This window comes from Macaca nemestrina, chromosome 8 (genome assembly GCF_043159975.1).
Source record: "Macaca nemestrina isolate mMacNem1 chromosome 8, mMacNem.hap1, whole genome shotgun sequence".
Taxonomy (NCBI): Eukaryota; Metazoa; Chordata; class Mammalia; order Primates; family Cercopithecidae; genus Macaca; species Macaca nemestrina.
In genome coordinates, this window is record NC_092132.1 from 93,166,143 (window position 1) to 93,179,679 (window position 13,537).

The following is a 13,537-nucleotide window of genomic DNA, read 5'->3' on the forward strand; positions in this document are numbered from 1 at the left end:
TAGCATGCAGGCATCTTACTGTGGTCTCTGTGTTTCCACCTGTTTTCTTAACAGCTTTCTTGAGATATAATTCACATATCATACAATTTACCCATTTCAAGTGTACAGTTTAATGGTTTTTAGTATATTCAGAGTTTTGCATTCATCATCATGGTCAATTTTAGAACATTTTTATTTTCCAAAAAAGAAACTCTGCACCCCTTATCTCTCACCTTCCAAAGGGAAGATGCAACATAATCCTCCCAGCCCTGCACAACAACTCATCTACTTTATGTCTCTGTAGATTTGCCTATTCCGGGCATTTCATATAAATGGAGTCACATAATATGTGATCTTTTTGCCTGGCTTCTTTTACTTGGCATGTTTTCAAGGCTCATCCATGTTTCGGCATACATAACTACTTCATTCCTTTTATCGGTATAGATATAGGAGGTACAAGTGCAGTTTTGTTACATGGATATATTGCACAGTGGTGAAGTCTGAGTTTTTAATGTCACCATCATCCAAATAGGGTACATTATACCTATTAAGTAATTTTTCATCCCTCACCCTCCTCCCACCTCCCACCCTTCCGAGTCTCCTATGTCTATTATTCAACTTTCTATGTCCATGTTCATACATTGTTCCTATTTATTAGTGAGAACATGTGGTATTTGACTTTCTGTTTCCAACTTACTTTCCTTAAAGTAATGGCATCTAGTTCCATTCATCTTGCTACAAAGGACATGGTTTCACTCTTTTCTGTGGTTGAGTAGTATTCCATGGTGTATACATGTATATGCACATGCGTGTTTAAGCCACATTTTCTTCATCCAGTCATCCGTTGATGGACAATTAGGTGGATTTCATGTCTTTGCTATTGTGACTAATGCTACAACAAACATACATGTTCAGGTATCTTTTTGGTGTAATAATTTTTTTCCTTTGGGTAGATACCAGTGGTGGTATTCCTGGATTGAATGGTAGTTCTGTTTTTAGTTCTTTGAGAAATGTCTTTACTGTTTTCTATAGAGGTTGCACTAATTTAGTACTTCATTCCTTTTTATTGCTGAATAATATTCCACTGATTGGATGTACCACCTCTTGTGTTCCTTTAATTGGTTGATAGACATTTGGATTGTTTCCAATTTTTGGTTACCGTGAATAATGCTGTTATGAATATTTATGTACAATTTCTCAAGTAGACACATGTCTTCATTCTTCTTGGGTATGTACCTAGAAGTCAATTGTTGGATTATATAGTAACTCTATGTTTAACCATTTGAGAAATTGCCAGCTATTTTTCAATGTTGCTGAACATTTTACATTTCTACTAGCAACATGCGAAGGCTGGATTTCTTTGCATCCTCTTCGACACTTGCTATTGTCAGTCTTTTTTATTTTCACCGTCTTAATGGGTTCACAGTGGTATCTCATCATGATTTTAATTTGCATTTCCTTAATGACTAATGATGTTGAACATCTTTTCATGTGCTTAGTGGTCATTCTTTGTAGAAATGTGTATTCAAGTCCTTTGCCCATTTTTGATTGGGTTGTCTTTTTATTATTGAGCTGTAATGGTTTTTTTATTTATTCTAGGTACAAGGGCTTTAACTGTTTACACTATGGCACATGGTTCTTGCATCCTTTCTTCAGTCAGCAAAGGTCATTCCTGCCTCAATGTGAAATAGCCCATCTTCTAGCCTACATTATTGTCCCATTGCATTTATCACTGCTTTCAACTGCATTGAATATTTATTGTTTCCTTGTTTTTGAGTTTGGCTCCCACACTGAAATATAATATCTGTGTTATCCATCCCTTCATCTCCATCACCCATCTTGTGATGATGATAGATTGTTTTGATCTAACAAATGGGCTTTAGTGCAAGAGTCCAATCCCAGTGCTACTCCTCAGGAGCTATGTGGCCCCAGGCAAGCACTGAGATGCTCTGCATTTCAATCTCCTAACTTTAAAGATGGAAATAATTAATAGTTCCTGATTCATACATTTGTTATGCAGATTGAGTTAATATACATAAAGCATTTATAATAGTATCTAGCGTAAAGAAATAATAGAATAATAGAAAAAAATGAATATTTTTTAATGAATGCTTAACGAATTATCCTACTAACTCCATGTTCTCTTGAAGAAAATGAGCTGCTTAATCCTCAGAGATGTAATTACTCTCATCAACACAAGTCCTCGCCATGCCCACATTGGGGCATTCATTGTAGACCACATACCTGTGGGCTTTGCCTAGGGACTGATCTCTTTTTGGATCATGGCATTTTACTGAAGGTCCACTGTGTACCATGCTTTTATCAGTGGCATCTCATGCGATCCTTGCAGTTCTAGAGGGAGGATCTGTTTGTTCCTTTTAACAGATGAGGAACCTGATGGTGAGGGAGGTAACTGCAGTTCTGAAATCACAGAACAGCAGAGTTAGGATTCGAACGTAGGTTGGTGTTACTTGAGAGACAGAGTGTGTCACCGTTCTAACTCTGCTGAATCAGACAGTGCTCACAGTCTCCAATCATCCGTAAAGTATTTCCCAGGTCATTTATTGCTGTCCTCCCCAGCATACCAGGTTTATGATTTTTACCGTATTTCAGTGTTCCCATTATCTTAGCTTTTTTGACTGGTATTCCAATAGTCTATCCAGTCTATCTCCTGTCTAATTCAGCACAAAAACTCACATTCCATAAGAGACCACCCTATCATTGTGGGTCTTTCTATGATTTTCTCAAAGAAAGATGTTCAAGTATCTTGCTTCCACTGCCATCTTAGCTAGAGCTACACAGCAGAAAGAATGTTGGCATCAGATATCGTTGTTTTTTTTTTTTTTTTTTGAAAGGGAGTCTCACTCTGTTGCCCAGGCTGGAGTGCAGTGGCGCCATCTCGGTTCACTGCAACCTCCACCTCCTAAGTTCAAGCGATTCTCCTGCCTCAGCCTCTCAAGTAGCTGAGATTACAGGCACCTGCCACCGTGCCCAGCTAATTTTTATATTTTTAGTAGAGATAGGGTTTCACCATGTTGGCTAGGTTGGTCTTGAACTCCTGAACTCAAGAGATCCACCCGCCTTGGCCTCCCAAGGTGTTAGGATTACAGACGTGAGCCACTGCGTTCAGCCTAGATATAGTTCTGAATACTAGCTCGTACTAAAAGAGTGACTTAAGTTTGCTCAGCTTAAATTGGGAATAATAATGTGAACCTCCTTAGATTGTGGTGAGATTTAAATACCATAACTATGCAATGCCTAGTCCAATGCCTTCGTCAGTGGCAATGTATAGTGACTGCAGCAATTGCTGGAAGCCTCCTCTGATTCATGCTTACTTGTTGCCTCCTTTAGACCATTTTAAAGCATCATCTGCTATTTTCTACTTCCCACCACTGCCACTATTTAATCCAAGATCAGTATGTTGCTTAGCATATTCATTTATATTGTCATGATAAATAATATTTTATTTCTTCTATTTTCTTTTTATTTATTGTCCGGTATTTTCAGAACTACCCAGTTTAGTTTAGTATTTTCTTTCGGCATTTTTAATATGCCAGTAACTCCTTTAATTGTAGCATATGATTGATCTGGCAGTGGCGGTCCTTCAGTGTTAATATCCGCTCCTCCTGCACCAAAGCTGATAGTTGTTCTTATGTCGAAGATACAGCAATACTGCATAGGCTTTTTATCCATTTGGATTTTCTTAATTTGTAAAACTAATCTCAACTTATGAGTAAACTGTTCATAAGATTATTTCCTACTTCACTAGTTTTGAGATATAACAAATAATACAGAATTACCTGGTTTAAGCTTCACATGTATGAGTCTTACAAATGAATTGGAACTGCATGTTTTCACCAGCATCACTTTTTGCTACAGGCTGTGGATATTTACTGTTTTATCTCTAAATATTTGGTCCATAGTTTTCCTAAAATTCAAATCACAGGGTCAGGGGCCTCATCATACTTCCCTTTTTTTCTTAATACAACACTTAGTCAGCTGGTTCTCATGTGAATAGGCCATGCTCTCAGGAGCACCTTGCTTACAAAGGAGAAGCAGAGAGAAGAGCCCCCTTGCCCTTCCTGTAGGAGCTTCCAGTCTGAAGCTGATCATGAGCTCTGAATCAGGACTCCTCTGTGGGTTAGGGGCTACCATAGGAGCAGGTGTGGTTTCCTGTGGGAACCCAGAGACCAGGTGTGGGGCAGGAGAAGTTCAGGAGATGAACTCTAGTTCATCTAGTTTACCACAAGGCAAGACTTTCCTTTAAGGAACATTCTTTTTTTTATTTTTATGTATTTTTAAAGTGGCATTCATCTGTGTCATTTTTTTTTAATTAATGCTTATTGCTTTTAAAACTTTTTGTTTCCATAGGTTTTTGGGGAACAGGTGATATTTGGTTACATGAGTAAATTCTTTAGTGGTGATTCGTGAGATTTTGGTGCACCCATCACCCAAGCAGTATACACTGAACCCAATTTGTAGTCTTTTATTCCTCACCCTCTTCCCACCCTTTCTCCCAAGTCCCTAAAGTCCATTATATCATTCTTATGCCTTTGCATCCTTACACCTTAGCTCCCACTTATGCGTGAGAACATACAAGGTTTGGTTTTCCATTCCTGAGTTACTTCACTTAGACTAATGGTCTCCAATCCCATCCAGGTTGCTGAGAATGCCATTAATTCATTCCTTTTTATGGCTGTGTAGTATTCTGTCACACACACACACACACACACACACACACACACACACACACACACAGAGTTTCTTTATCCAGTTGTTGATTGATGGACATTTGGCTTGGTTTCACATTTTTTTGCAATTGCAAATTGTGCTGCTGCAAACATGCGTGTGCAAGTATCTTTTTGGTATAGTGACTTTTTTCCTCTGGGTAGATACGCAGTAGTGGGGTTGCTGGATCGAACAGTAGTTCTGGCAGGGCCTGGTGGCTCATGCCAGCACTTTGGGAGGCCGAGGCGGATGGATTACGAGGTCAGACCAGCCTGGTCAAGATGGCGAAACCCTGTCTCTACTAAAAATACAAAAAATTAGGGCGTGGTGGCAGGCATCTGTAATCCTAGCTACTCAGGAGGCTGAGGCAGGAGAATCACTTGAACCCCGGGGCAGAGGTTGCAGTGAGCCGAGTTTGGTAGTTCTACTTTTAGTTCTTTAAGAAATCTCAACACCGTTTTCCTTAGTGGTTGTCATTCACTTTGAAAGCACCTTGTATAAATTAGATCTTTAAAGGCTGGGATTCTGTTGTTCTTCTAAGGCATTTTTTGGGAATGCCTGTGCATGCTTTTTTTTTTGGAAAAATTTAACATAGCCAAAAAATAAATAATCTGTTACCTTGGACAGAAAACCAAGAAGGACTGGACATAGAGTCAGGGAACAGAATGGTGGTTACCAGAGGTTGGGGTAGTAGGGATTGGGGAGATGTTGGTCAAAGGTGCAATGTTTCAGTTAGGCAAGAGGAATCAATGATAAATATTTGAGGTGATGGATGTGCAAATTAGCTTGATTCAATGATTCTGCATTCTACATACACATCACTTTGTATTCCATAAACATATAGTTATAATGTGTCAATATCCAATAACAAATTCGATTAAATTTAATTTACTTTAAAAAGAAAACCAAAAAGGTCAGATTCCCTCAGTAATTTGCCACAGCTAATGAGACACTGTGATCTAGAGAGAAGCCAATTGGCTGGTGAAAGCCAATGAAAATAATGACTTAAATTGGATAAGCATTGGACAAAACGCCTGACATAAACTGTACTGACCTCTCATTGGTCATGGAAGACAACTATCAATCAGATATTCAAATAACTAGAGGCACTTATTTAATCTGAATCATTGTAACTCTTGAAAGCCATCCAAGGAGAGAGGGATCAACTAGGATCTTGACATTCACACCATGACAACAGGCTCACACCATGACAACAGAATGTCTGTCCATCCTAGATCTGTAGGATTAGGAATTCTTCTTCACTCAAACTACACACCCTGATGTTTGTACTCCTAGGGTGGAGTTTTTGTCAAACTTATCAGATTGTTCTCCCATGTTATCAAGAAATAAATTTGGCCTCCACATCTGCAGGGAGATTTTTATTTTATTATCTCTTTGATTTATGCAACAGAAATAGATTCACTATTGGAGTGGCATTCACTATACACCCCTCTTCACTCACTGAGGACTCCACTGGTTTATACAAACATTCTCCAGAAGAATAGGTGCTTAATGAAGATTTGAGTACATAAATTAATGAATTAATTAAATAATAGTGCTCTATACCAAGAGGGTTAGTTACACTGCTATTAATCACATTTTTTTATTTGTGATATTATCCTCTTGTATTTAGATGAGACTGATATTTTAAAGTAGCTTTTTAAAATAAATATCTGTGGAACAGCAAAAACAAGTAGGTGGCAGTGAGAATTCAGAAGGGGCACTGATTCTTTTAAAATCTTTCTCATGTGCTTACATTCTCCCAGCTTTACTGGAGAACTAGTTGATAAGTTCATGTTTAGAACACTAACTAGTCCTTTATGAACTGAGCAGATCACTGCCAAAGCACCTAACTTCTGCTTGGTGAATGACTTGCTGTTTAGAGAAGCACCCTCCATCTCTTTATTGAAAGATATTCAGCAGATGTTTTATTCTATAATTTATCTTATTATTGCCTTCTTCCTGAAATATGTATTCCTGTGAACAATATTGCAAAATACCCTTGTAACAGCTTTATCACAGAGATATTTACATGAACAGCAATGCAAATATATTTTTAGTATTAGACTAAAATGTTTCCATCCTCCAAGAAGTTTTCAGGATAATGTGTTCTTCAAAATAGCAATGATCAACAAGGAACACCTCATATACCACTATATATAAGAAACCTGCTGCACCATTTGGAAAGTAAGTCAGAATTTACTAGGGCTGATAAAAATATTGAATGTCTCAAGGAAATTTGCATCTTTGTTTGACATTTAAATTTGTTTTTATAATATAATTTGTAATTAATTCATTCCCATATTTTATTTGCTTTTGGCAAGTTTAAATATTGTGCAAACTCTTAGATTTGTAATTTGTGAGCTTATATTTGATAATGGCACCTTGAATGAAGAAGTACATAATTGCCGTTTCTTTCTTGACATGAATGGCTTCATCTGAAGGGAAGATCAAGTTCAATAAGCTATAAAGTGGATCTGAGAATGTATTTCAATGATGGGCCAGAACATTCACTTTTTATCTGTTCCTTTCTATCGTAGAGTATTAAAACCAGAGCAAATAAATAGCTCAAAAATAAAGTGGAAGCACTTCTGCTCTATGTGGGTATATTTAGCTTTTGGGGGTTGGGATTCTTCAACACATTTAATATTGAATACCTGAGAAATAGTTTTCAAAGTATGGTCTGCAAACTTATCAACACCAACATCATCTGGGAACTTGGAAATGCACATTCTCATGTCCCACCACGGATCTACGGAATGCATAGCCTGGGCTTTCACAAGCCCTCCAGGAGATTCTGATGTCATTGAGGTTCCACAGCCACTGCTCTGACACTTTGCTGTTCAGTGCAGTCCATGGAGCAACAGGAGCACCTGGACCCTTGTGAGAACCTCAGAGTGTTGGCACCAGAACGTGCCACTTAAGAAGCCACCCGGCCGGGCACTGCAGCTCACGCCTGTAATCCCAGCACTTTGGGAGGCCGAGGCGGGTGGATCACGAGGTCAAGAGATCAAGACCATCCTGGCCAACATGATGAAACCCCGTTTCTACTAAAAATACAAAAATTCACTGGGCGTGGTGGCATGCACCTGTAGTCCCCACTACTCCTGTGGCTGAGGCAGAAGAATCGCTTGAACCCGGGAGGCGGAGGTTGTGGTGAGCCGAGATCATGCCACTGCACTCCAGCCTGGCTACAGAGCAAGACTCCATCAAAAAAAACAAACAAAAAAACAAACAAAAAAAAACCCCGCCCAGGTGATTCTGATGCATATTAACGTCCGAGAGCCACTGTTCTAAAATTTTAAGACTTAGAGTGAGGAACTTACCAGTGAGAGGGTATCCTTTACTCAGAGGCATTCTGGAAGCTAGGAAAGTGGAACTCAGTGTATGCTTACTGTTTGGACATCCCTCTCAGTTACCTCTGGAATTAAAAGGAGGGAAGTGATGCTTAAACTTCTGGTTGCCACGATAAAAAATATATAAGGGCCCACTGTGTCTGCATTATGGGATGGAAAGCAGAGCCACTATATGAAAGAGCTATTATCTGGGTAATAAATTGTATATATATACACACTTACACATACATATATATAATTTCCCACAGTGATCTAGACATATTAGGTCAAAACATAGCTTTCAAGTCCAACTTTTTTTTTTTTGTGGAACTTGCAATTTTCTAATTCACTTTTCATGTACAAGCAATGCTAAGATATTTTGGGGATCTTTTTCTCTTAGGTTGTTTTTTACCTTGAATCTAATTTTCTGCAGTATGAATTTTTCCAGAAGTCTTTTTACTAGTGGTAGAAGTTGCAAACTTTTGAGGCTATCCTTCCATCCTATAGGGTGATTGTTCTGGTGTCAAGGCATCAGTGAGACAAAGCTTTCTGTGGAGATGGTGAAGTTCGCCTCTTTCCAAGGGTTCGGCACTATTTTATATCTACTAGTGGTGAACCCAGGGATCTGGGAGGAAGAACAGTAGCTGACCAAGTACAACCTTCTTTGTAAAAATATTTTTAGCGTGGAGACACATGAGAATTAAAGGATTTTTTTAAAAATCCTTTTGAAATCTTTACACAACATGCCCCCACCCCGTATGTAAATGGGACTGTCACTCCTGTGTTTGTCCACAGCTAGAGTTCCAGATGAACCAGTGTAGTGTGCAATGACAGGAACAGCTGACTCATTAGTAGAGAGCAGTGAAAGGTAATTAACCCTGGGAAAAGTACAGCTGCCGTGCGGGCTGTTCCTTTCTGTAGGATCTGATTAGAAATTAGTGTTAAACCACTGATTCTTTTTTTTTTTTTTTCCCAGAAAAGATTGTCATTGATAATTCACTTTCACTCTCAGGTGTGTCCCTAGAAAAGGTTCTCAAATGTACTTATGAACAAAAGGCCTCAAATCTAAAAAGCATTTTCTGATAACAGTAGACACCTGTTTTTCTCATTAAGGCAGAGTTCTTTCAAATGAATATTGTTTAACTATTGAAGATCGGTAATACCTTAACCCATATTCTAATAGTCAGCATGGAAATTACTTGAAAGGATTGTTTTATACAGTTAATAAGCTGTAGATAAATGCCATTTAATTATGTTTTCTTTTTGTTTTTCTTTCCATTTTTCCTCCTCCGATGCTTTTCCTCAGGAGTGATGGAAACTCTCCAGTTCAGATCCAGTAGCTTTTAGGGAAGGTAAGTAAAATCTATTTAAAAATAAACTTTTCCCCCAAAGAAAAAGAATCTCCAACTTTTCAACATCCATCAAAAACCTGAGAAGTTAAGGAACTTCATTTTAGAGGACCAGAAAAGATGCTTGCTTTGGTTATTGTTGGTATCCTCATGGTAATTTGGGTTATATTCATATAGATTTTTGAGGAGTGTTTATACCCGCTCATCCTGATTCATGACTTCATATGTCTGATATTAGGGGCATTAATATGTAAGACATTCAGAATTAACATGTATGATTTAAAAATGTGGTAGACAGGATAAGGTACCCTCCCCCCAAAATATCCATGAAATCCCGGAAATCTGTGAATATGTTATCTTGCATGACAAAAGGGATGTGATTTAATGAAGACCTTTGAGATTATCCTGTTTATCTAAAAAAGGCCAACTAATCACATGGTCCTTCAGAAAAAGGCCAAGGAATGAGCTGGGGAGATGAGATGTGAGTGGGACTCAACATTACCCAGCATTGCTGGCATTGAAAATGGAGGAAGCAGGCCATTCACCGAAAAAGGAGTGGGCTATGGAAGCTGGGAATGGCTCTCCTCAAGAAAACAGGGAACTCAGTCCTACGACAGCAAGGAACTGGATTCCACCAACAGCCCAATGAGTGAGGAAATGCATTCTCCCTTGGAACCTCCAGAATGGAGTGTAGCTGAACTTGGTTTTAGTCTGGTGAGACCATACCTGACTTTGGACCTCTAAAACTATAAGATAACACCTTTCTGCCTTTTTAAGCCATCAAATTTGTAAAAATTTGTTACAGCAGCAATAGAAAACTAATACATAAAATAAGCCCCCAATAGATGGGACATGTTTTGCAGCTGGCAATCTAAATCCTATAAGTAAATTCCTGTATTTGAGTAAAGAGAAAATGTTCTTGAGAGGCTAAGATTGGTAGTCTGTAAGAATTGGAATATTGATTTTGTCAATTAGAATGATGGTTATTGCCAACTCAGAGAGTTCTGTTTTCTACTTTGTGACACCCTCCTTCCCCAGAAATTCTTTATATGAAATATTTGTAAATGCAATACCTGTGTCACCCAAGGTACAAATGAGTACACGCTTTATTGGACTTTTTAGTGAGTCCACGTTTACCTGAGCATGGCTGAGTGGAATGGAACATTGAGGGACAGAAGGCCAGGTCTCTGCTGCAGAGACCTGACAGTCAAAGAATGCCGAGCCTAGTGTTTGAAAGCAGATGGTGGCCATGTGAATCCTGGTTCTACCTCTTTCTACCTGTGTGAACCCCGGGTAAGGTGGTGAGCTCAATTTCCTTCCCTTTTCTCATATGTAACATCAATAATACTTCACCATAGACATGCTAAGATGACTAAGTAAGAAAGCACATACAAATTCTCACAAGAATGCCTATCACTCTGTGAGTTTGGTAAAGGTGAGGTGTATTTATTTAGAAAATACTGTGTTGCCTCATCATTTTGATTAAAAAAATAAATTGGTTTTGTCTTTACTTATGGTGAGTGCCATTTTCTCTCCCATACAAAAGTCATCAGTATGAATATATGAACATACATTGCTTAAAATAAATGTAGGTGCACAATAGTCAGGCCAGTCTGGAAACTATAAGTGAGAAAAGTGAAGTCTAAGAACTAGGGACTGTGTTATAGTTTAAATGAGTTGAAGATCTTCCTATATAGTTTTCTTTCCAAATCTGGAAAAATATGACTATTATTTCTATTTTACATTTAACTTTTATTCCTGCAAAAGGATCCATTTAAATCATAAGCCATAACTTTTCACGTAAATGAGATAAAAGTAGATATTTGAAAAAATCTGACCATAAAATCTATTACACTTCACACTTGCTCTCCTTTGCATGTTGGGAGCTGATGTTTTCAACATAAAAGAAGAAAAAATTGTAAATTCTTCTTAACTGGCATGGCAATCAAACAGATAAAATCTATACTATTCCAGATGCTAAAATGTCTGGGTTGTTTTGTATTGAAATCCAATTAACAATTATCTCAAGCATCTGAAAAGTGTTATTTTTCACTTATTTCAATTCAATTCAATAATAGTGTATTGAGCACCTATTATGGCCACAAAATTATGTTACATCAAAAGGTCAACAATAGAGCCCTTTGCTTCCATGAACCCACCAACCCAGGGAAGGGAAACTGGACCTAGACAAGCTAATATCAGGCAGAACATCGTCATCAAGATGAGAGTGCCATCAAAACACTATTGGAATACAGAATTCTGGGTGATGCTGTCAACCACAATATGAATGACAAATCACATTTCAGCAGACAGATCTTGCAGTTCTGACGCTAAAGGAAAAAGTTCCTTTGAAACGTAGAAATGAGATCATCAAATTCAAAACATTTCATTTTAGGTATCTAATTTGACCATCAATTCTCTGACCCTCTAGTAACTATATAAAAATATGGCTTTAATTCATTGTTTAACAAAGCCAAGAACAATTTCAACCATTGGTGTCCTTTCAATTGGTCTTTGGGGACATTGCTTTATCCTAGTCATAGTTCTCTGAATCTCTCTAGGGATGAATTTTTCAGGAATCATCATCTTCTGGAAGCTTTTCCAGTCTGGTCTAAGTCTGTGTTCCCATTGTTCCTTCTGCCTCCCTCTGTAATAATACCTTGCACATAATATCAGAATATTCAACTTCCTGGTTTGAACTCTTGAGAACAAGAATTGTGCTTTACGTGTCCTTTTATGCCCACTGTCTAGCATGGCAATCTGTAGATTTCTTCTCAATATGTGTGTACTGAACAAATAATGAGTAAATTCTTAGGAGAATAATACTCGTATTTTTTAAAAATCTGTATTAAATTAAACACTGTAGTGAGAATAAAATCCAAGGCTCATTCTGCAAAAATCCAGTGCCCCATTGACCTCCACAATTGAGTTGTGTCATTTGCTTTGCAAATTTCAGTATATTCTCCCATTCCATATTTCATAGTCAGATAACAAAGATAAATAACTATATTTTATCTTAATTCAAAGGTACAAAATATGAGGAAGATTTTTTGAAAAACAAACAGTTACTGTTGGGAAAAATAGCAGAATTTTTGAAAAAATTCTAAAGAACCTCTTAAAGATAGATAAGGAAAATGGAAAATGTCTAAAGCTATCAAGTACATTGTGTAATAATCTATATAATGAAATAGCTTAAATAGAGAAAATTCCCTTTACATAATAAAAAGCTTTATTTGTGAATCAACAAGTGCTCTTTGAACTTTATTAAAAATGTTTTGACATTATCAGGTTGTTTAGTATAGATTTACTGAAAATAGCACATTTAGTTGCCACACAAGCCTTGAAGTTAAGTGGTTAGTTTAATAAAACAGAGTTTCCATAGTTACCACAGGAAAACAGAGAATAACTTTTATTTCTTTGGAAGCCAGGAAGGGGCTTTAGAGAAAAGATTAAGCAAACAGACCCAGGCAGGTTCATTATGTGGAGCTTCGTACCTGATTGGTTTTTTAAAAGAGGAAACTTAATATTACAGAAAATTAAAATTTTCCCACTAAAATCTACGGAAGCACATTAAGAAGTGTGAACATTTCCTTTCTCTAGGTGTTTCCAAGTAGATTCTGGGTTACAGGGAAAGCTAGTTTAATCCAGCATCTCTGTGAGATGCGTTTTTTGCTCATAGTATTTTGTTAATAAACCTTGTAAACAAGTGGTTAAAAATGCCACCCCAAAGACAGCAATGCATTGCTCTGCTTGACGAATCAAGCAATCTTAGATCTAACTTTACTATTCATGGTCAACGTTTTGTTGAAAGGCCTGATGGAAGGGAAATTGAAATCCATGCTAGTGAAGATGTCGCCTTGTGCCAGCTTCACTGTTTTCTCAGTTTAGCATGGAGATGTGCTCTCTCTGAGTGTTAATGGAGGTCACTGTTGCTCTGTCCTTTGCTGCATCTAACCCAAGGAGTTCTTCACAGTTGACTGTTGAGAAACAAAATGATGTGGTTTCTAGTATCTCACCTTCAGCTCGCCAGCCTTTAAAGCAGCAGTGATTAACAGGACTTTTACAAAGTTTCTATGTAGTTACAAGGACAGTTTCAATCTTCTGTCATTTTTTTGCATTAGCTATGATTATGCTTTTACCACAAAA

General features: G+C 37.7%; 1 long non-coding RNA gene across 1 annotated transcript in view; it reads left to right on the forward strand.

Annotated features, from left to right (window-relative positions):
- Nucleotides 1-13,537, forward strand: part of LOC112423426 (uncharacterized) — a 193,974-nt gene that overhangs the window by 176,254 nt on the left and 4,183 nt on the right. Inside the window, exon 3 of the long non-coding RNA XR_003013894.2 lies at nucleotides 9,349-9,394. This is a non-coding gene — a long non-coding RNA (uncharacterized lncRNA). The remainder of the gene's footprint in view (nucleotides 1-9,348; nucleotides 9,395-13,537) is intronic.